The following is a 23,194-nucleotide window of genomic DNA, read 5'->3' on the forward strand; positions in this document are numbered from 1 at the left end:
CTCTGAAGCTTTAGTCACATGTGGGGCATTTACTAGTTGTTGTAGTTAAGATTACTGGGTTATACTGCTGAACTCTAGAACATCTAGAGCTGCTGTGAAACTGTTGACAAAAATCCCCTGGGCCAGCAAAGGTAGCTGCAAAGGAAAATTGTTTATTCTGGCATTTACAACATAATTAAGGAAGTTCATTCCGAGAAAATGATATTAAATGTTTCCAAGTTTGGTAGCAGGCAGGAAAAACAAACCAAAGTAAATGCAAAGGGCTCCACAAATAAAGTTAGAGAATGTCTCATAGGTTAAAGCCCTACTAAAAATGATTAAAAATTCAAAATTACAAAACACACAAGGAAACAAAAAAAACCATGAGTGGTATAGTCCCTAGAATTGAACATCATGAATTTTATACAATGCTAACTAAAACTGAGTGAAATATACAGTCTAGATGAATATACAATTTTTCATATTCAAATTTGCAAAATATATCTACAGGCTAAAAAATTTTTATACCCTTTGGCTCTGGAAAATTTTCTATGCACAATGGCTTATTCACTGGAAGGGAATGTAATATATAAAAGAGAAGAAACTAGTTATACTGCTGATTCACATCTTGCAGCTGTTCATAGAGCTGTGTGGCATTCAATTATTTATTTGAACTTCCAGTGCCTAGATTCCTCCTCATTAAAATATGAGTAATTGTACATTCTCATAAGGCTATTGTGATTATAAACTGAGATTATAAATGGAAAATCTCATCCACATTCTTTAAGTATTGAGCATGATTAATAGTAGATTTATATCTATAAGAAAAATATTATTGGTTTTCTAGTAAAGCTAAATATGGAAACCTGCCGACTTTAATTATTGAGTCAATTTCAAAATGCTAAGGCAAGGATCAAAGAAAGGAAAATAAAATTGTGTACTTATAACCTTTGTGGCAACTGTGAGATTCAAATACAATTTTTGGTATGTCAAGGTTGTGGGTTGTATTGTGTCCTTTTCCAGATTCATTTGTTGAAGTCTTAACTCCTAGTATCTCACGAATGTGATCTTATTTGGAGATAGGTTCTTTATGGAGGTAAAATAAGGCCATTAAGGTTTCTCCCATCCGATAAGACTGGTATCCTCATGAAAAATAAGAAAATTTTAAGAAACATACTTAGAGAAATGATGGTTATGAACAGACAGTAGGGAGAATATGGCATTTATTAACCAAGGAGTAAAGCTTGCAACGTTCCTTTCTTCACAGCCCTCAGGAGAAACCATTCCCATGTACAACTTGATTTTGGACACCTAGCTTTGATAACTGTGACACAATTTTGGTCTTTTAAGCCACCCATTGTGGTACTTTGTTATGACATTCTAGCAAATGAATACAGTATACAGTATAATATTAATTTGGTTTTGAAAGAAGGAAGATTTAAATTAATAAATTTCAAGTGAAAGGAACTTTGATTCTTTAGCAAATATACAAGACAATAAAAACATTTTTAAATATATTTTCCTTTTATGTTTCAAAATGGTTAACAATCCATATGTTACTCTGCTTTATCTCAAGTGCTTATGTATAACAATACAATGAAAACTCCTAGGGCCCAGTATTGGTATCTAATACTATTTTAATAATTTTAAAAAGCTTCATCTTGTTATTTTAAAATTTTTTAGAAACAAATATTGTTTCCAAAGGCATCAGGGTGGATTAAAAGAATTCAGTTTAAAGAGACTCCTTTTGAGAAGTTGGGACAATTTGGCTTAATTTTCCTTTTACCTAATGATGGCAATGAATTGAAAGTAAGCCAGCTTGTACTAAGCCACATGTCTGCGGAGATGCTCAATTAACATAATGTTTATGGGAGCTAAGTCTCTCCTGTAAGTCAAATGATTTGTGCCTGAATTTTCAATTAAGAAGGGAGAATAATTCAATTGAAAAAGGAAAGTGTAATAAACAAATGAATTTTATGAATGCAATATTATCTCCCAATCAAATAGTTCAAAAAATTGTTGGAGTAATAGTGATAGATATGTTTTGCTTTATGTCCCTGAAAATAAAAATAATAGACAATAAAGGGGAAAAATTAGGAAGCAAAAATAAATTAATCTAAATCTACTAACTTGATAATGTGAGTTCAGGAGTGGACTTCAGAACTTCACTTCAGGCAGTGCTCAGGTTTTTCCTAGTAGATGATATGCTTAAAAAAATAATCTGTGAAACAATGAGACATCCAGGGAACATGTGGGAATGTTTTTGGGTTGATTTGTACCTGGCTAATACACCACCAAAACTGGCCAACATACAACCAGTGACCAAGAACAATAAGAGATTTAAAAAAAACAAATACAAACACACAAATACAGATAACAGTAAGGTGATTACCAGAGGGAAAGGGAGGTAGAAGGTAAAGGGGGTAAATGGTGATGGTAGGACTCTTGACTTGGGGTGGTGAATATACAATACAATATGCAGATGATGTGTTATAGAATTGTACCCCTGAAACTTAAATAATTTTATTAACCAATGTCACCCTAATAAATTATAAGAAAAGGACAGTCAAAGAAAGTGAAGGGGCAAAACAAAGCAAAACAAAATTATCCATGTTAACTCTATGTCTCTGAAAATCATAAATGAGAATATCTTAAAAACTATAGATAATGTACATATAAATATGAATATTGTGGCACCTTTATATATATAAATATTAACCCTGATTAATAGTAGATTTGCATGTATAAGAAAAATATTATTGATTTATATGTATATATAAAGGTATCACAATATTCTTCCAGTAAAACTAATAAGCATTCTTTATTTTCTTGACAACCAGGTTACCCTAACTAACAGGTTACATGATAAATAATTCTGCCTGTTATGGGGTCAGCCTCACCTAGTCTACTTGGGGATGGGATCCAGCTAGCTACCTTTTTGATGGCTCAATATTCTGAAGAATTCTTTATCTAAGTCAGACTGTTTGCTTGCTCTTTTGATTGATTTTTGTCAGGTCACTTGTTTTAAAAATTATATTTATTTATTTTTAGGCAGAGGAGAAGGGAGGGAGAAAGAGAGGGAAAAGGAACATCAATGTGTGGTTGCCTCTCACTCATTGTGTGGGGGACCTGGCCTGCAACCCAGGCATGTGCCCTGACAGCGATCCTTTGGTTCATAGGCTGGTGCTCAATCTACTGAGCCACACCAACCAGGGCAACAAGGTTACTTTTTATTAACTTTAAAGACATTTGCTCAAATTCCAGTCAATTTTATTAAAGTCAGTTTAGAATTTTGGAGTGAGAGTGAAAAGCCTCTTTCTGCTCAGAAACAATGAGTGTTAGCCAAAACTCTATAGAACCTGGGATGGGGGCATGACACTATTTATTTTCTTAGACATAGGGCTATATATGAGTATATATCAGCATAGGGCTATTCTCTGCTACTTCATTTTATGCCAGTGTAAAGAGGCAAACTTCCCTATACAAAATTATTTGTTAAGTTTTAAGTTTCTTACTTACACTATAATTGCCTTGAGCTTGATAAATTCAATCTAGTATTTTTAAAGATCATGGATCATCCTTAAATTATGAACCTGAAGTTTTAATTTCTGAGACATTGACAATATTCTAGTTGACCAGATAGCATGCATACTCTTAACCAACTTATAAGCAGAATTATCAAAAGGAAAAATATTTTTCTATCTTCACTAATGAAAGAATTATGGCTTAATAAAAAAAATATTATTTTTTAGTTGAAGGGTAAATATTCTAAGGAGAAACTCTTTTTAGCCCAGTTTTCTCAGCAATGTGATTGATACCTCTGTGAAAATCATTACAAAACTTTAAAATGCAATTACTTTTCCAATATCACATTACTCACAAGTCAATGTTTTTTTGTCATTTATTGTTTGTTTTTAATTTTCAAAATGACAGGTCTTGCAAAAGAGTATACTCTTTTAGGTAACTACAACACAACCGTAATGAAAACTCACTCTCTGTTTTTTTCCTCACTTTTCATCCATCTCCAAACTTACCCCCACCAATCTTTGCAGGAAATTCCGATTTAAACAATTTCTCAAGTATGACTTTTTAAGTAAAAATTGTATTGCTTTTTAAAAATGTAGTAAAATACATAGAAACATAAAGTTTACCATTTAATGTCCAGTCCAAAGGCATTGAGGACATTCACATTGTTGTGCAACCATCACCTCTACCCATCCCTAGGATTTCTTTTATATATTATAAAAGAGAAACTTTATACCCTTTAAACAATAGTTCCCTATTCTCATTTCACCAAGCAACTATTATACTTTCTGGATTTATGATGTTGAGTGTTCTAAATACTTTGGTGGAAATTTCTACAATAATTTTTTTTAATGTGACTGTCCTACTTAACATAATGGCCTCAAGATTCATCCGTGTTGTTGTATGTTCATGTTTGTAGGGTACGTGGAGGCAATCTGGTTCCTTCACTGCGTGGGTAACCAGAGGGAGCAGCTGCTCACAACCTTGAAGGAGTCTGATCGAGCAGTGTTCCCACAGGCTTTCATCCAGGTCTCACGGACTTGAGCCCCAGGTGTGATAAACTGCCCTGTAGCCTTGAGTAGGCTCTCATGCGCAGCTCATGATAGTTACTTCACCTTCTGGCCTGATTGCCTGCTTTGTTTGGGGCTAGTGTTTAAGGGAGAGGAGCTTTGGGAGAGGTGGAGGGTCAGGGCACCAACTTGGACAGGGGCTCGTGGCCTGTGTGCGGCACGGACATAGGCTTTGTGGCCTGTGTGATTTCCCCGGAAGGGGCTTGTACCTGTGTGACTCTCCCGAATAAAGGCATGTCAAGCATCCCCAAGGCTCCACATATCTTCTTCCATCTACTTGATCCCCAAGTGGACCTGTCCAGCCTAGAGAGGATGCAACACAATGTTCTTCTTTCTCTAGTTCTTTAAGTTATTAAGTTAGGTTGTTGATTTGGGATATTTCTTGTTTTCATTTTGTTCACCCATTATTTTCTTGATTTTCTTCATATTTTTCTGTAATTCATTAAGGATCTTTAAGATAGTTTTTTGTAAGTCTGTGTCTAGTATATCTGCCAGTATATTTCTTTCATTGACAGTTCCTGTTGACTTATTTTCCTTTATTAGTGTAGTAACTATGAAAATTCGATAGTTCCCCATCTCCAAGGTTTGTTGTTTTATTTATTGATTTAAGGGACTGGGAGGTAGTGTTGTTAGCTGTCTCTGTGCTGATGATCAGCCTGCAGTGTTTTTTGAGCCTAATCTGGGTGAGTGTCGTCACATTCTAATTTTCCTTGTACATGCAGTAGTTTTCAATATCCAGCCTTTAATATCTGGCTCCAAAAATGGGGAAAAATAAAAAATAAATGAGATACAGGGCACTGACCAAAATCTCCTAGAAGTCACTTTAGGCAGAGGGATATAAGCTTTTGCAACAATGGGGAAAATGCAACATCAATATCTGGCTGCCTCTTTGTCTCCATTTCTGTGATCAGAAACAGCAATCAGAGACCAAAACACATTTGGAGGACAGAATCGTTTTTGCTCATTCTGGTTTCTGCAAGCTATGTGCAAGTGTCAAAAGTTTGCTGGACACATACCTAGGTTTGGCGGAGGGGTAGCTCCTACTGTGATAAGACCTGAAACTGACCCAAATTCACCAGAATTTACCCTCCAAGTGTTCCCCTGGAAGCTGCCAACCTTCAATGGACTCCAGAGTTACAAATTAGTTACAACAGACAGATTCTGCCAGTGCAATTGTTGTACAGGTAGGAAGTCAGATTTTTGGTGCTTTTTACTCTGTTCTTCCTAGAATTCTCTTTCTTCAAATGAGATTTTATACCAGAACACTTGACAAATAAATCTGCCTATAAAGATATCAGCTTCCAATCTAGCAACAGATCCTGGCTGCCTTCCCCAACTCCAGTTTTACCATTTTACTGCTCAGTTCATGATTTCGGTCTTTGAGATAAGTGGGAGTGGTCAAGTTATACAGTTAAATAGCATATTTTTAAAAGATTAAAGTGTATGCAAACATGTATTTTGAAGGCAGAAGCATTGCAGTATCTTTGCCATTGTATAGGTTTTTATAATTTCTCTCTCTCATCCATAAAGACATTACAGCAGCCAATGTTACTACCTTCACAAAGAATTCTATGAGTCTGAAAACAGTTGTATTTGCTATTCAATGAGTGATTAGAACCTCATATGTCTGCATCAGACTATCCAAAAAGTTCCACTTTTATACCTAAGCACCTGGCATTATCCCATGTAAGTTTTAAACTATCAGTATTGCATCTATCAGAAGTTTGGAATGGAGTGGCATAGACGGAAGAATTAAGAGGAGTGTTATGTCTATTTCCTCTGTACAGGTATGTACTGAGGGTGGCCTGCATGGTGTGAAATAGAAACATTCCATGTTGGTGGCAAGGGACTCTCAGACACTGAAGTAGAATTGCCTGGGCTCAAATATGGGCTATATTTCTCAATGGTGAGCAAGATGCCTGAACTCTCTTGGCATCATTTTCATGACCTGTAAATGAGGAAAATAATACAACTCTCTATGTAGCATTAATTTTTAGTGATTATTTAACTTAAAATGAATGTATACATAAAATATTTCAATTATTAATCATTGCAAATAACATGTTATATAGTTATATATTAATTTATATAGAAAGGATATAGTATATATATGTATATATAATGATTAGTATAGGAAACACTCAAATTTGTAAATATTTTTCTATCTCCAAATATATGCATATATGTATGAGAGTATTAATGTATGTGTGTTATAATAGTAGTATAGGAGTTGCAGTAGAAATAGATTTTTATACACAATTTACAGTTAAAATTGACAGGAATTCTTATTTTTAAATATTTTATTTATTTATTTTTAGAGAGAGGGGAAGGGAGCGAAAAAGAAAGGGAGAGAAACATCAATGTGTGGTTGCCTCCCACATACCCACCGCAGGAGGCCTGGCCTGCAACCCAGGCATGTGCCCTGACTGGGAATCTAAGTGGTCACCCTTTTGGCTCACAGGCCGGTGCTCAAGCCACTGAGCTACACCAGCCAGGGGAAAAATTGTCAGGAATTCTTTAAAGATGAAACATATGGCATAAGTTAAAAGAAGGACCCAAGAATATCCCCTAGATTTTTAGCTTGTATAACTGATGGTGCAATTACTCAAGATGGTAAAACATGGGAAAAGTTACAGTATAGGGATCAAGCAAGGAAGTGCATACAAAAGCCACGTTTGTCCATCTCTAAAAGTCATGTTTTAGCCAGTTCCAACAACTCTTCTTTTCTATGTGCAATGGAAAAAGCCTGGTCTTCTTTGTGGTCTTGTTCCGTAGTAAACTGTAACTGCCCAGGAAAAGGAGGTTGCTTTGTATAATGTACCCTTACCTCCAGGACACATCAAATAAACATAAATAATTAATTAAATGATTGTTAATTATGCAAACATGGCTTTAAAATAAATTACCTTCCTATCTCTTCAAAAAATGTAGTTGTCCCTTAACATTTTTTAGGAAGTTTACATTCATCAATATTACAAGAATGAAAGGTTCACAGAGAAAACTTACTAGACTAAGAACAACAGGTTATACAGAGAAAGCGATGTCTTTAAGGTTGATTATTAATTATATCTGGTGAATCAAAAGAAATTCCAATATTTGATTCTTTTCTACCTATAAGAAAAGGCAATCTCATATTTTTGTTGTTGTTGAATTTATTGGGGTGACATTGGTTAATAAAATTATGTAGGTTTCAGGTGCACAATTCTGTAATATGTCATTTGTATAGTGTATTGTGTGTTCACCACCCCAAATGAAGTCTCTTTCCATCAGCATTTGCTCCCTTTTTACCCTCTCCTACCTCCACCCACCTACTTTTCCTCTGGTAATTTAATAGTTTAAACAAATAGTAGGTCTGGCAGAAGATCAGGTGGTTTTCTGAGAACTCTGATGGCTGTCATTTTATAAGTCTCTGCTTCTACATCCTGCTGTCATTATTATACCAAAAAAAACCCCAAACAACACCCTTTTATTCTATTTTTAACATGTATTTTGTCTGTTTCCCCTTTTATCAGTTAATGAAATCTCAACATATATTTGTATGTAATTTCCCAAGAAAGAGATCTAATTTATCTGTTTATCATTGTCTGTTTTGAGGCACATTTCTCATCAGATATAAAAGCTGTGTTGAACTACAAAAGGTATTAAAAAGCCCCACTTCGAGTTGATAATTGCTGTTAGGTGTTTCAATTCAATGTTCTATAGATATCAAAGACACACTTTTTTAAAATTTTACTCTGATTACACAGACAATAAGCTTTGTATTTATGCATATCATGATTCCTATAGATAATTGTATATTTTTAACTTTTTCCAACATCAATATTATATAACTATGTTATAATTAATTAATAAACTATTTATTAGTGCAATACAAATAAGATCCAGAAAGTAAAAAAAGTTTACTAAAATATAAGATAGCATATCAATAAAATTAATGAAACTTTATTAAGTAAAAACAATACTTTGTTTTGAAATTTAAAGTAATCATATATGTCCTTGGGTCACTGAGCTCTATGTTTTTATAATTAATATATTTTTATTTCCCACAGATTACATTAACTTCAAAGAATACTTTTTTTCTTGGTATATCTGAATCTTCTCTTCAGACCATATGAATAGAGATCAAGTGAGTGCTAAAAGAGATTTACTAACTTTGCTTTTATAATTTTCTCTTATGTAATGTTAGACTTTGCTCAAAATGTAATAATAAAATTAAATTGTAGATGAAGAAATCCAACCCAATTGAACGTAGTGCAGGAAGAGTGCAAGTGCTCCAAGAACCATGGGACCTAGGTTGACATCCCTGAGAACCCAGGGAACCCTGAAACTGTCTCCGGTGTCACAGAACAGACGTTGGAATTCTTGTCACATCTAATTCATGCAGTTGCCGTGGTGATAAAATAAGACATTGCTGGTAAAAGAACACCATTAATGAATAATTATAAAATATACTTAACTTCTTCTAGATGAGGAAACTAAGATTTGTAAAGACTAAATGACTAATTAATTATACACCATTTAAAAAAAAATCCCTGCTCTTTCTTCCTTTGAAATTCTTTGGAGAATGATATAAACTTGAAAAACTTGAGGTCAATAGTTAGAGTAATGTCTCCTACATTTTCCAATTTTTAGCCTAAATCATTATTATTGCAGTTTAGTTAAATTCTTTTGTTCTTCTCTGGTGCAGGGGGAGAACAGCTGTTCATCTATTCATGTAGCAAATCATTCATATCACTGCATCAAGTGTTATTATTAGATCCCTTCATTAGCTGTGTTTTAGCTGAGTCATGCCAAATCATGCTTAGGTTTTACACGTTATTTTGATTCTCTAGCTTTTTAATCATCTCTTTTCCTTCCACTAGACTGTCTCCAATTTTTTATTTCCGTTAAGTGTGAGACACTGAATTTGGAAACACTATTCAAATAATAAGTAGGCCCATTATAATTCTGTTATCCCTACATTCTTGGGTAATACTCATTTTGAATATTTGAAACTCATTTTTTTATAGTTACTTTAACTGGTAACTATTTATTATTTCAAATAAATTAAGGATCTTCTGCTACAACCCATTCCCCCAAAGTGGGAAAATGTAAACATCATTTTGATATAATTACATAATATCATTTTTCTTATATTGCTTCATTATGTGAATGCCTTATTACTCTGTATTCAACTTAGGTTCCTTTTGGGGTTTAAATGAATGGTTAGTAATATAAAAGTTGTTTACCTATGGTACATAAGACAGATAAAATACAAGCTCGAATAGAATCAGATTTTTTAATGATAATAACAAATCTTTTGTGGAAAATGTTAAGATCATGATTATTGGTTTTAGAAAAAAATCAAACATCTTTGTTCCATTCTGGGGAGGCATTGTCAAGAGAATCTTCATCTTTGCCTTGCCGGGTTATCATTATTATCTTTGGGCATACCTTTCGTCTTTCCCTATGAAATCATTCATATACTTGGCAGCTTGTAGATAATGATTAAGTGTGCCAGTGATAATTTCAATAACAATCTTTTGTATTAAAAAAGCCAAACATTTTGTTCTAAGTAATAAAAACCAATGCTAAACACAGCACATTTAATATATTTGTAATGTTATATAATAGTAATAATCAAATAAACAGACTCAGTCAATTCATATAGACTTGTCTTTTATTCCTTAGCTTTTAATTACATTGCATGTTTTTGGAAAACAAATTGAATACCAAACTTTTTTAGTAATACTTTAAAGCACTTTCACTCTAATAATAAAATTCCATTAAAATTATTTTGAAATATTTTATTAGTTCTGATTCTATAAAGTTTAGCAGAAAAGCAAAGATGTCTGCATAAAGGAATTTCTGCTACAGAATAAAGTGAAATTCTTATTACTGATTTGATAATAAAATATCTACATGAACAATGATAAGGACAAGTTTCCAGGAAATAAAAAAGAAAGTGCCAAAGAAGAAAAAAATATAAAAGAATAGAAATCAATAACATATGTGTTATGGAAATGCTCTCATAGTCTCACATATCTCTTCTGTAGTATTGGACCTAATATTTATTTTTGGACCTTCCAGTTTTAAGTAGCATAATTAAGAAAAATTTTTCTAACTTCTCCTCTCAGAAAGTTTTAAAAATATTAGGAGACATCTGTAACCCTGAACCACATTACATAAGGAAAAATAGCCAAATAAAATGAAGGTTAATTAGAGATATGGAAAAGTTCCTAAAAGATAACCAGGCTGAACTTTACCTCAGCCCTAAAAACAGCAATGGTTAATAATACTCCCCTACTCTTTTGTGTCTGAGAATATTGCTTACCACAAAGAACCACCCTTCCCAATATGATTTACTTAGACTTTCTGTCCACTCTTTTTCATGACTCCCCTAAGACTCATGAATAACTCCCTTGTTTACCTATAAAAAGGCTAAACACAGATCTTTGACCTTTTGTCTGAACCTAACAAGGTCAGACACATACCCTTCAACTCCTATTTCTTTTGTCTCATGAATAATTAGCTTAACTATTTGTCCTCTAAAATAGCTAGATACGGAGATAAACATTTCTTGTTTTGCTGATTGACTGAGACATACCCTGACTGCAAAATCAATCCTGACTCTAAATCACTCCAACTATTACTTGTCTACTGCTTCTTGTAAAAGTATAAGGCAATATCCTCCTGCCAAGACACTCTCATCTTAAAATCTTAGGTGCTCTCCTTATTGCAATAGCCTGAATAAAATCAATTTCCTTGTTCTGTTTTTTTGTTATTGAAAGAAGGAACATTCAAGGACATGTATCTAATAAAAAGAAGGCAGAATGTCTCTGCATGACATTCAAAAACATAGATTCTGAAGCCATTACATATGGATTACAAGGGCCATCTGTAACATTTAAAAAATTTGAAACTTCAACAAATTCAACTATTTTTATCTTAATAGCCTCAATTTAAAATGGACATGAGTGTATTACTTATTTCAGAATGTTACTGAGAAAATTAGATGAGTTACTATATATCTGTGTGTATATATGTATGTCACTTAGAACTACTCAAGTCACTTAGTAAGGATTAATAGAATGTTGGATATTATTATTGCTGCTATTGCTTTGGAATGCTGTTCTCATTATTATTACATTGATTTTTTTTCAAGTAAGTTGCACAGACTGAGGGAATAAAACAATACTCAGTTTGGAAAATAAGATAAAACTGAGTTGGCTGGAAGTAGAGAATCTCTGGACGTAATTAGAATGAATGTTGGGTGCAAGTTAAGAATCATTTAGAAATTCAATCATTACAAGATGGAGAAAGTAATCAGGATAGAATAGGAAAAAAATCCTCTAAATTATGAGTATAGGTCTCAGTTTTAAGGACTAGGAATTAACTTACATATATCACAACATATACACATTATTATAAAAAACAATTCCATCTTTCAAAGAAGACCTTGGCCTAACTCTGTATGAACCTCATGGAAATAGCTGCTCCAAGAAAAATTAATCAATAAAAACATAAGCAATAACAAAATAAAGATATATATCACTCACTTATTTATCTGTATCTTCATTCAACCAACATTTCATGAGAACTCACTAGTACCAGGCATTTTTTTCACTTTATGTTTATTGTTGACACTCTTACAGCTGCCCCCATCTCTCCTCTTCGGCGCACTCCCACCTGCCCCTGCTCTCCCTTCCCTCTGGCAACGACCACACTGCTGTCTGTGTCTATAGCTTATGCATATATATTTTTTACTAATCCCTTCACCTTCCTTCAACCCATTCTGACAGTTGCCAAGCTATTCCAGGTATCCACGCCTCTCTTTCTATTTTGTTCCTCAGTTTATTATGTGTATTAGATTTTTGCATATAAGTGAGATCGTATGGTATTTATCTTCTCTGACTGGCTATTTCATTTAGAATGATATTCTCCAGTTCCATCCATGCTGTCGCCAAAGGTAAAAGTTATTTCATTTTTATGGCCATGTAATATTATATTGTATAAATGTACCACAGCTTTTTTTTTAATCCACTCATCTACTGACGGGCATTTGGGCTGTTTCCATGTCTGGGCTATTGTAAATAATGTTGCTATGAACACAGGAGTGAATATATTCTTTCAAATTGCTGTTTCAGGATTCTTTTTTTTAAGATTTATTTATTTATTTTCAGAGACAGGGGAAGAGAAGGATAAAGAAAGAAAGAGAAGCATCACAAACCCCCAACTGGGGTCCTGGACCACAACTTAGGCATGTGCTCCTACAGGGAATCAAACCAGCAACCTTTTGGTTTGCACACATTCAATGTACTGAGCCATACCAGCCAGGATGGCATTTTAGGATTCTTAAGATTTATTCCCAGAAGATGGATCAATGGGTCAAAAGGCAGTTCCATTTTTAATTTTTTGAGGAAATTTCATACTGCTTTCCACAGTAGCTGCATCAGTCTGCATTCCCACCAACAGAGCATTACGATTTTTAATGTAAGTCATGAAACCATAAAAACCCTAGAAGAAAACACAGGCAGTGAATCTCAGACATCTCTTGTAGCAATATTTTTGTCGATATATTTCCTAGGGCAGGGGAAAAAAAGGAAAAAATAAACAAATGGGACTATATCAAACTAAAAAGCTTCTGCATGGCAAAAGAAACCATCAAGAAAATGGAAAGGAAACCCACAGTATGGGAGCATATTTGCCAATGATACATCGGATAAGGGGTTATTTTCCAAAGCATATAAAGAACTTCTACAAGTCAGCACCATGAAGACAAAAAAATCCAATTATAAACTGGGCAAAGAACCTAAATATTTTTTTCCACTGATCAAAACAGTTTTTGATCTCATAGATTTTGCTGTCCTTTAGTGCTTCCTCTGTTTTTCATTTCACCTCTTCCACATTGGCAAATCATTCCCCTTTGAGGGCTTTCTTCATCCAGGTAAACAAAAAAAAGTCACTGGGGACAAGATCTGGTGAATAGAGAGGGTGGGGCACAGGGGCCATGATGTTTTTTGGTCAAAAACTGATGAACACTCAGCATGGTGTGGGCAGGTGCGCTTGTAAATCACTCATCATGAAATGGGCAAACGTGAGGAAAGAGTGTTAAAAAAATATTCACAGAACCTGAACACAGCTTCAGGTAGTTTTGACAAAAAAAGCCTAGCAATAAAAGACAAAATAAATTGCATTGTATTAAAATTTAAAAATCAAAATGTCTGTGCATTAAAGAGCATTACAAGAAAATTGAAAAGATAACCCACAGAATAGAGAAAATATCTGCAAATCATATAGCAGATAAGGGCCTACTACCTAAAATATATAAAGTTATACCTCAACAATAACATGACAAATAATCCAATTTTTAAAATGGATGAAAGGAATGAATAGTCATTTCTCCAAAGAATATACCAATTAACAATAACCAATTGAAAAGATGCTAACATCACCAGTCATCAGGGAAATAAAATCAAATCCATAATGAGCTATTACTTTACAGTTACTATGATCATTCAAATGATTTTAATAAGATTTAAAAGATTGAAATTGTACAATAGATATTCTCCAATTCAAGTGATGTAAAAAATTAATATCAGAAAAAAGTGGGGAAATTCACAAATAAGCAGAAATTAACATACAACTAAGAAATGAGTCAAAGAAGAAATCGCAAATGATATTAGGAAATAATTTGAGATGGCTGATAAAAAGACATACTGAAATGCAAGAGATGCTTCTAGAAAAAATATATTGCAGAACCATGATGCCCTTCAATCCTCAAGGACCAAAACTGATACTGATTCTGTGTATCTGCCACTTAAGCCATTCATAGAGCTCCCAAGTGAAAGTAGAAGGAAACAAATGTTAACTTCAAACACAAAACAGACTAAGGCTGTACTCTAAGTTTCTTCCAATGTGCCCCTTACTCTTCTCCCCACCAATCAGTGAAATAGTCAAAATAGTCAATGAGAGCACTGCATTAACTCTTCTCTGTTAATCATACTTCTTGGTGTATTAAACAAAAACGTATTGTGATTAAAGATATGTATATTCATATGATCTTACTAATATTAAACAGCAACTGGGAAATGCCACAAATTGGTATAAAATTATAAGACTTATTAGTTAAACTTAAGAGTGAACCTGAGCTAAAATATATGTTAGTTATGCAGCTATTGCTGTCACTTAAGCCCTCTAAGATTGTGTAATTGTCAATAATTTTTGGCCAAGAATATTTACCTATTTTGAGGATTAGAAAATTGTATGTTTTGCTCCAGTCACATTGTAGATATTTAATAAATACATAATATCATGTCATTGTCTTAATTATTACAAATTATTCTGAAATGTTTAGTAGGTCATATATAGCTATGTTAATGTTCATTTTTTGTTAAGTATCTGTAGAAATATGATAAGACAATGTAAAAATTAATAAAACATTTTTTCTAGGGTAAAACTTTAACTGTGAGACAAAAGTTGAAAAATAGTTACTTAGAAGAATTTACAAATAAAACAAATTGCACAAAATAGAAATATAATTAAATTGTAAGTGGAAATTGTAACCCCAGATTAAAATGTGGAAAATTCTGAAAAATCTTCATTATAATAAAGCCTACAATCATATAACATTTAAATGCTCTGGTATTTGCATTTCCACTGATATAAACAGTAAGCTATCAAATCAAATGTTTTGTTCCTACCTAAGCCTATTACTGTTACATATTTACAGATTTTTTTCTTTGAAGCTGTGTTCTTAAAAGTCCTATTATTTTCTTATAAATCATTTTTCTCTCATGTAATGATTACTTTTTAAGTCATGGTTAAAATAGCTACTTTTTATTAATACTATTTCATAATTCTCTAGCTCCATGCTTTGCATTTGATTATACATTATAGATAGATAGGTACAGGATGAGAGAAAACATACATACATGTGTTTGTATGACAGTACAGAAAGCTGTTAAGTTGATATAAGAATGTTAGTGGAGGACTTAGCTTACAGGGTTCTGTATCTTCATTGTCTTTAAACAAAGCAGCTTGTCTTTTATATTCATTCATTTTTATACTTCCACATAGGATTGCCTGAAGAAAAATACCCAGATGGAAAATAAAAGGTGAAAAGTCTCTTTTTAGAACCTTACCATTCTTACTGTTGGCATGCACCTGAATCTTACCATATCCTAACATAAAGTGATCAAAGACTTGAAAAATATCAGCTTCCTCTTGACCTGTAGGAATATCACTAAACTCTTGAGATATAATTTTCTTTCTATAGTTGATGCATTAAACAAAGTACAGAAACAATTCTAGGTTTTCTTTATTAGAAAAAATAAACAGGAAATAAGGGGAAAATATGTCCTGTTTTTAAATCATGATTTTAGAATTAGAGAGTTCCTATATTTGTAGGGTTTCTATGTGATTAAAGATAAAAGCCCAGATATGAAAAAATAAGAAACTTTAAGATACATGTTTGGGAGAAAAGCTTGCTAAAGATAAAATGTTTCCTCCTTTCTTTTTTATTTTTCCTTGTAAGAGATAAAATAATGAATGAGATTCTACTTACATTTAAATGAGAATATTTATTTTAAAGAATTGCTGAAGTATAAATATTATCATTAAATATCAAAGAAACAATAACTAATCTTGAGAATCATGAGTTATAAAAAAGAAAAGTGAATCCAAAAAAAAAAAATGAGGATAGTGTAAGCAACCTGTGGGACAACTTTAAGTAATCCACCATTTACTTCATAGGGATTCCAGAAAGGGAAGAGAAAGAGCAAGAACTTGGAAAGCTGTTTGGACAAATACCATATGATCTCACCTATAAGCAGAACCTAACCAACAATACAAAGATGCAAGGAAAATAAGACCAGCAGCACTGAAAGGAATAGAAATCAACAGAGACAAGAGGGAAGGAGGGAGGGGGGCGGGGAAAAGGAAGGGAAGGGGAAAGTCAAGGAACATAGAGCAAGGACTCATGGACAAAACCAAAGGGGAAGAGCTGAGGGAGAGAATGAGGGAGGGGGCAAGGGAAAGTGGTGGGGGGGAGGCAGAGACAAATGTATTTGAAAAAATAAATTAAAATAAAATTTAAAAAAAATTTTAAAAAAAAAGAAATAATGAAAGAAAACTTCCCTAATTTGGGAAAGGAAATAGACATGTAAGTCCAGGAAGCACAAAGTCCCACTTTGCAAGTGGGCTTGCAAAGAGGCCCACTCCAAGACACATTATAATTAAAATGCCAAAGGTTAAAGATAAAGAGATGGGAGGGGCATGTGGGAGAGTGGGTTAGAAGAGAGGGGAATAAGAAGTACAAATAGGTAGTCACAGAATAGCCATTGGGATGTAAAGTACAGTATAGGAAAGGAAGTAGCCAAAGAACTTACATGAATGATCTATGGACATGAATAATAGTGAGGGGATTGAAAGAGGAAGTAGGGGGAGCTGGGTGGAGAGGAGCAAAGAAAGAAAAATCAGGACAACTGTAATAGCATAATCAATAAAATTTAATTTAAAATCATGTGGCCTCAGTTCTAAATGCTAGATCTACACTTTCTGATACAAAACAAGCAGCAAGAAAAATAGCCAGCCAGCCCTAATAGGCCACACATGCACACGCACAGACACACACACACCAATATTTACTCAGTTCTTGAGGATAATTTTGATGGTATGGAGAAATGTTTACACATTTTCTTATAAGTTAAAAGAAAATCACTTATTACTAATGTTATATGATGAAATATTTTATTAAATACAGAAAAATCTTTGAATATGAAATATATATATTAAATGATTTGCCAATATTCAAAAGAACAGTATGAGATATGCTTTTACATATTCAAGATTATATATAGTACTAAAAGAATCTGATTTTTGGTCAGATTGGCATGACCTAGGGCCCTATGTTTACCACTCAGAGGCCATGCTCTAGGAATCCAAGAGTATCAATTTTATCTATTAAATGAAAATAATATTACAGTGTAAATTTAATATAAATTTAAATATATTTACCTTATATGAAGTCTTAAATGTTACTGATACTCAATTCAGAAATTATTTTGTAATTTTTCTGGCTTCACAGTTCTCCTACGTTAAAATGCAATGTCCTAAATATGTTTCACCAGGCTCTTTATCATCAAAAACTTTCTCATCTCTCCAACCTGATATGTGTTGTCAGCAATATCTAAACACTACAGTTTCTTCAATTCTGCCATTCTGTCATTCACTTCTAGCACTTTTCATATGTCTCTTCTTGCATCATGTCACTCTATCCTTCCATGTAAATACATTTCAGCCTTTAACTTCTCGGCTATATCTTCTTCTTTTTTCATTGTTCATTGAGGTATTCATTCATTACACAGTGACAGTTCCTATTTTTCAGGGACTTCATTCGGCTCTCAGAATATCAGAAATAAAGAAATACATTACCATCATGGAGGTTACAATTGAGTTGAAAGAGACAAATTTATGTGCACACGCATACATATATATGAAGGTCTGTTCAGAAAAAGTCCAGCCATTGTTAATATTACAAGACCAGTTTGTGTGACATCAATGTAACTGGCAGCAAAGGAGAGTGGACTGGAATGCACATGAGTGAATAATGATGACTTCACTGTACTAGTCAGTGGGGATGATAGATGCCACTGAGTGAGCATGTGCATGGTGTGGCCATCACATTCCAAATGACTGAGCAACTGGAGCAATGAATCTGCATTAAATTTTGTGTTAGCTTGAACATTCCTCCACAGAAATTATTCAGAAGATTCAGAAGGTTTTCCAGGACAATGCAATGAGTGCAGCACAAATAAAAGTGTGGCACAAACATTTTCAAAGATGGTAGAAAATCTATTAAAATTGATCCACATTCTAGAAGGCCTGCAACAAGCAGAACACTCAAAAATATTGAACATGTAGGGTTGCAATCAACAAAGATCAGCAACTGAAGTACAAGAATTAGAAGCTGATCTGGGGATTTCAAAACAACTGTGTCTAAGATGTTGATGTTGGCTCTTGGCATGAAACGTGTTGTGGCAAAATTTGTTCTGTGGTTTCTGCTACCAGAGCAGAAGGAGCACTGCTGTAGGTGTTAATGATTTGATTCAAACTGCTACCAGTAAACCAGTTTTCCTCAAGGTCATAACTTTGAAAGGGACTAAGAAGTCATTGTCCTATAAACAATGTTTCCTGTACCATCTTCTATAAATGTTTCTATTTTTCACATTACAAGCTGGATACTTTCTGGACATACCTTGTGTATAGATATGTAACACATACAAGTATGTAGCATAAAATCTATTGGTAATTAAAGCTATGATAAAAGTGAAGTTACAGGTTTTAAGGCAGTGTGGATTTAACAAAGTAAGACTGAGCTGTCAGCAGGAAGACTTGAAGCCACAGACAAAGAACATTAAATGTATAACTGAAAGGACACTTTTTTTTTCAGATTCAGTTACTGACAGCTGTGGGTTTGTTGTCATTTTACTGTTCATGGTTTTGATCTTCTTTTTCTTAGATAAGTCCTTTTAACATTTCATATAGTAAGGGCTTGGTGATGATGAACTCCTTTAACTTTACCTTATCGGGGAAGCACTTTACCTGCCCTTCCATTCTACATGATAGCTTTGCTGGATAGAGTCATCTTGGATGTAGGTCCTTGCCTTTCATGACTTTGAATACTTCTCTCAAGTCCCTTCTCACCTGCAAGGTTTCTTTTGAGAAATCAGCTGATAGTCTTATGGGAACTCCTTTATAGGTAATTGTCTCCTTTTCTCTTGCTGCTTTTAAGATTCTCCCCTTATCTTTAATCTTGGATAGTGTAATTATGATGTGCCTTGGTGTGAGCTTCCTTGGGTCCAAGTTCTTTGGGGCTCTCTGAGCTTCCTGGATCTCCTGGAAGTCTATTTCCCTTGCCAGATTGGGGAAGTCCTCTGTTATTTTTTCAAATATGTTTTCAATTTCTTGCTCTTCCTCTTTTCCTTCTGGCACCCCTATGATTTGGCTGTTGGAACATTTAAAGTTGTCCCAGAGGTTCCTAAGCCTCCCCTCATTTTTTTGCTTCATTGTTTCTTCATTCTTTTCTGGCTGGATGTTTATTTCTTCCTTTTGTTTCAGATCATTGATTTGAGTCCCAGTTTCCTTCCCTTGGTTCCCTGTATATTTTCCTTTTTTTCATTTTGTAGAGCTTTTACTTATACCTTCATTTTGTAACCAAACTCAATCATTTCTGTGAGCATCCTGATGACCAGTGTTTTGAACTCTGCATCTGATAGGTTGTCTATATCCTTGTCACTTAGTTCTTTTCTGGGGTTTTGATCTGTTCTTTCATTTGGGCCTTATTTCTTTGTCTCAGTGCTCCTGTTATATTGTAAGGGGAGCAGCCTTAGGTATTCATCAGGGTAGGGTATCCCACATCACTGTGTTGTGGTGCCTGGGTTGTGCCAGTTTATCTTACTCCCCAGTTTTTCCTCCTGGCTTATTTACATGAGACTGTGGGAAATCCCATCCTCTAGCTGCCGCAGTCTTGCTGCACCCTCTCCTTCTCAGCTTCCCATCTCTACCCCTCCTACTGGTCTGGATGAATGTTTCTTCTTTAACTCCTTGGTTGTCTCACTTCCATGCAGTTTGATTTTCTGGCAGTTCTGGTTGTTCTTTTGTTTTTAAATTGGTTGGTGTCCTTCCTTTGGTTGTGCTACAAAGCGAAGTGTTTCCATGTATGCCTCCTTCTTAGCCAGAACTCCTAGGGTTCATATATGTCTAAAACCATTTTATATATAAATAATTAGGTATTAAGTTGTTGAGAATTGATATCTTTATATAATAAAATGTTTAAAAAGCAGATTTGTTTGACTTCAAAATCAGTATTTTTTCCCATTGTATCCCACTGCCTTCAAAGGGCATGTATGATTCTCATTCTATGAAAATATAATTAACAGTTACTGTAAAACACAACTTAGAATGTGAACATAATTATTCATTGGAAACAGACAAAATAAATTCAAATTAAGAAGGAATCATTTATTTTGCATCTGTCCTTCATTAATAAATGTTTTTTCATTGTTTATTGTACTTTTTCATTACCATTTAACCCCCTTATGTCCTCTCCCCCTGCAATCACCACACTACTGTCCATGTTAATGAACCCTTTTTCCTTTTTGTTTGATCCCTCCACCCCCTAACTAACATGGTAGAATGAATCCATTTGACTTTCTCAAAAATTTATAATTTATTTATAATAGCCAAGTGCGGAAAATAGCCTAAGTGTCCATCAGTAAATGAGTGGATCAAAAAACTGGTACATTTACACAATGGAATACTTCGCAGCAGAAAGAAGGAACTCCTACCTTCATGACTGCATGGATGGTATTGGAGAGCATTATGCTAAATGAAATAAGCCAGGTAGTGAAAGACAAATACCATATGATCTCACCCATAAGTGGAACTTAACAACAAAACAAACAAATGAGCAAAATAGAACCAGAGGCATGGAAATAAAGAACAAACTGACAGCGACCAAAAGGAAGGTGAGGGGGGGTAGTGGGGGAAAAGAAGGGGAAGGGGCAAGTCACAGAACATGTAGAGAGGACTCATATGCACGGACAATGGGGTGGGGATTGACTGGGGAAGGGGGGTCAGGGCAGACGAAAGGAGAGCAATGGGGAAAAATGTGGAACAACTGTACTTGAACGACAATAAATAAATAAAAGACAAAATAAGAAAATAGATTAATTGGTATATAAATAGAAAATACCCAATTGGCTTATTGACTTAAAGGTGGTTTTGTTGAAAGCCTTACCTTTTAGATCACAACTTTATAATACAGGATTTTAAAAGAATTACCACAAATTAAAAATCTGATTCTTATAAATATGAGAACAGCAGTAGGATAAACATAAAAAGAACATTTTATTTGCTCCAGAAACATTCTTTGTTGTGTTGTTGCAAAATAACTGTATCCACAAAATTTATATTCTTTCTAATAGTAAAAACAAATTCCTTCTAGTAATAAAAATTAATCTTCTTGATTCTTTCATCCAAAAAGATTATTTTTATGTGTATGTGATATACAATAATAAATAAGTGAACCTCTGCCCCAACTTGAACACTTGATGTTACTTTGGAAAGCTGTGTATAGACAGATCTAGGTGTTCCTGACAACTCCCAGCTTTTTTGTATCTGGATGAAAAGTCACAGGACTTTTGGGGTCCTGAGGTTGAAACGAGTTCAATCAAAACATGTTGGAACATCCTTAGTGAAAATGTGAAAAACAGCAGAGCATATGCATTATAGTGTGGACAATTTTAGCAAATGGATTCCCTTCTCCCTCCCATGTTTGAATGAACAAATGTAAACTGTAAGAAATAACTAATCCAAACTATAAGAACTAATTAATGTACACACACACACATAAATGTATACTGACTCAAACTTGTGGAAGAGAAATAGCAAAGGTAAAACCTTTATATTCAAGCTTGTCAGAAGATCCCCTAACTAAACATATCTGCTCACAGTGTTTATATTCAAAATATATTCTTTTTGCATTATTACCCAAAATTATATATTTTTTTCTAAATTTCAAACTAATCCAACTAATACTTCTAAATCATTTATTTGCAAAAAATGATCCTTTTGCAGAATTTCTCATTCAATGCCAAACTAATAGGCAAATACTGTTAGTGTCTCTTTTTTTATGGTAAAGGAAACATTTTCAGATAGATTAAGGCTGACTGTTAAGCAGATTTTACAGTTCTGGAATTAATAATATCAAAATTTATTTCTAATTTTGTAGTAATATAGGAAAATGTTTTCACAGAAACTTAAAATATTTCTAAAATTCATAGTTCATTATCTTGTCTCTGATACCATAATTTTCTATAAAGAACTAATTTCTGATAGAAAAACTATGCTAAGCCATATATTTTATAAATGTAGCATTATTGTGAAAATTAATTTTGAATATCAGTGATAAAGAAAATAAAAATTGCAAAGGTATATTTTTGTGGCAACAATTGGCAGAGGTGACTGAACCTTAAAAATTTGTCTTATAGCATTGAGGCAAATGTGCATTTCTTACAAAAAAAATTCCCAAATTAAAATAATTATCCATGACACATAAAAATGATGAATAACAATTGAGATCTAGTGAATCAGAATATTCTGTAGAAAGATCAGGGAATTCATATTTTTAGTAAATAAGCTAAGTGATTCCTATAATTATACAAGTTTTATATTATACAAGTAATATGAAATATATTAACAATAATATATTGAAATATATGAAATATATTTGAAATATATTGAAATAATATGAAATATATTATTGTTAATATATTTACCTCTAAAGGTAAAAACAATATAATTGGTCATACGATCTCTTTTGTTCTAAATAAAAATACTATAATATTAACTGTGTTTTTGCTAAGTTTTGACAAATGCATATACCTGTGTAACCCATAATGCTTCCAAGATGCAGAATATTTTCCTCATCCTAAGAATTTCTCTAATGCCATTTACAATCAACTTCTGTCCCAAGACATGCATGGAAACAATGGCTATTTCAAGTCTTTTTTTTTTTTTTACCATAGATAAGAACTGCTTGTTCATTAATGTCATAAAAATGGAATCAAGTTTCCTTT

This window comes from Pteronotus mesoamericanus, unplaced genomic scaffold, assembly GCF_021234165.1.
Source record: "Pteronotus mesoamericanus isolate MK-2021 breed Mesoamerican mustached bat unplaced genomic scaffold, CSHL_Meso_final contig_56, whole genome shotgun sequence".
NCBI lineage: Eukaryota > Metazoa > Chordata > Mammalia > Chiroptera > Mormoopidae > Pteronotus > Pteronotus mesoamericanus.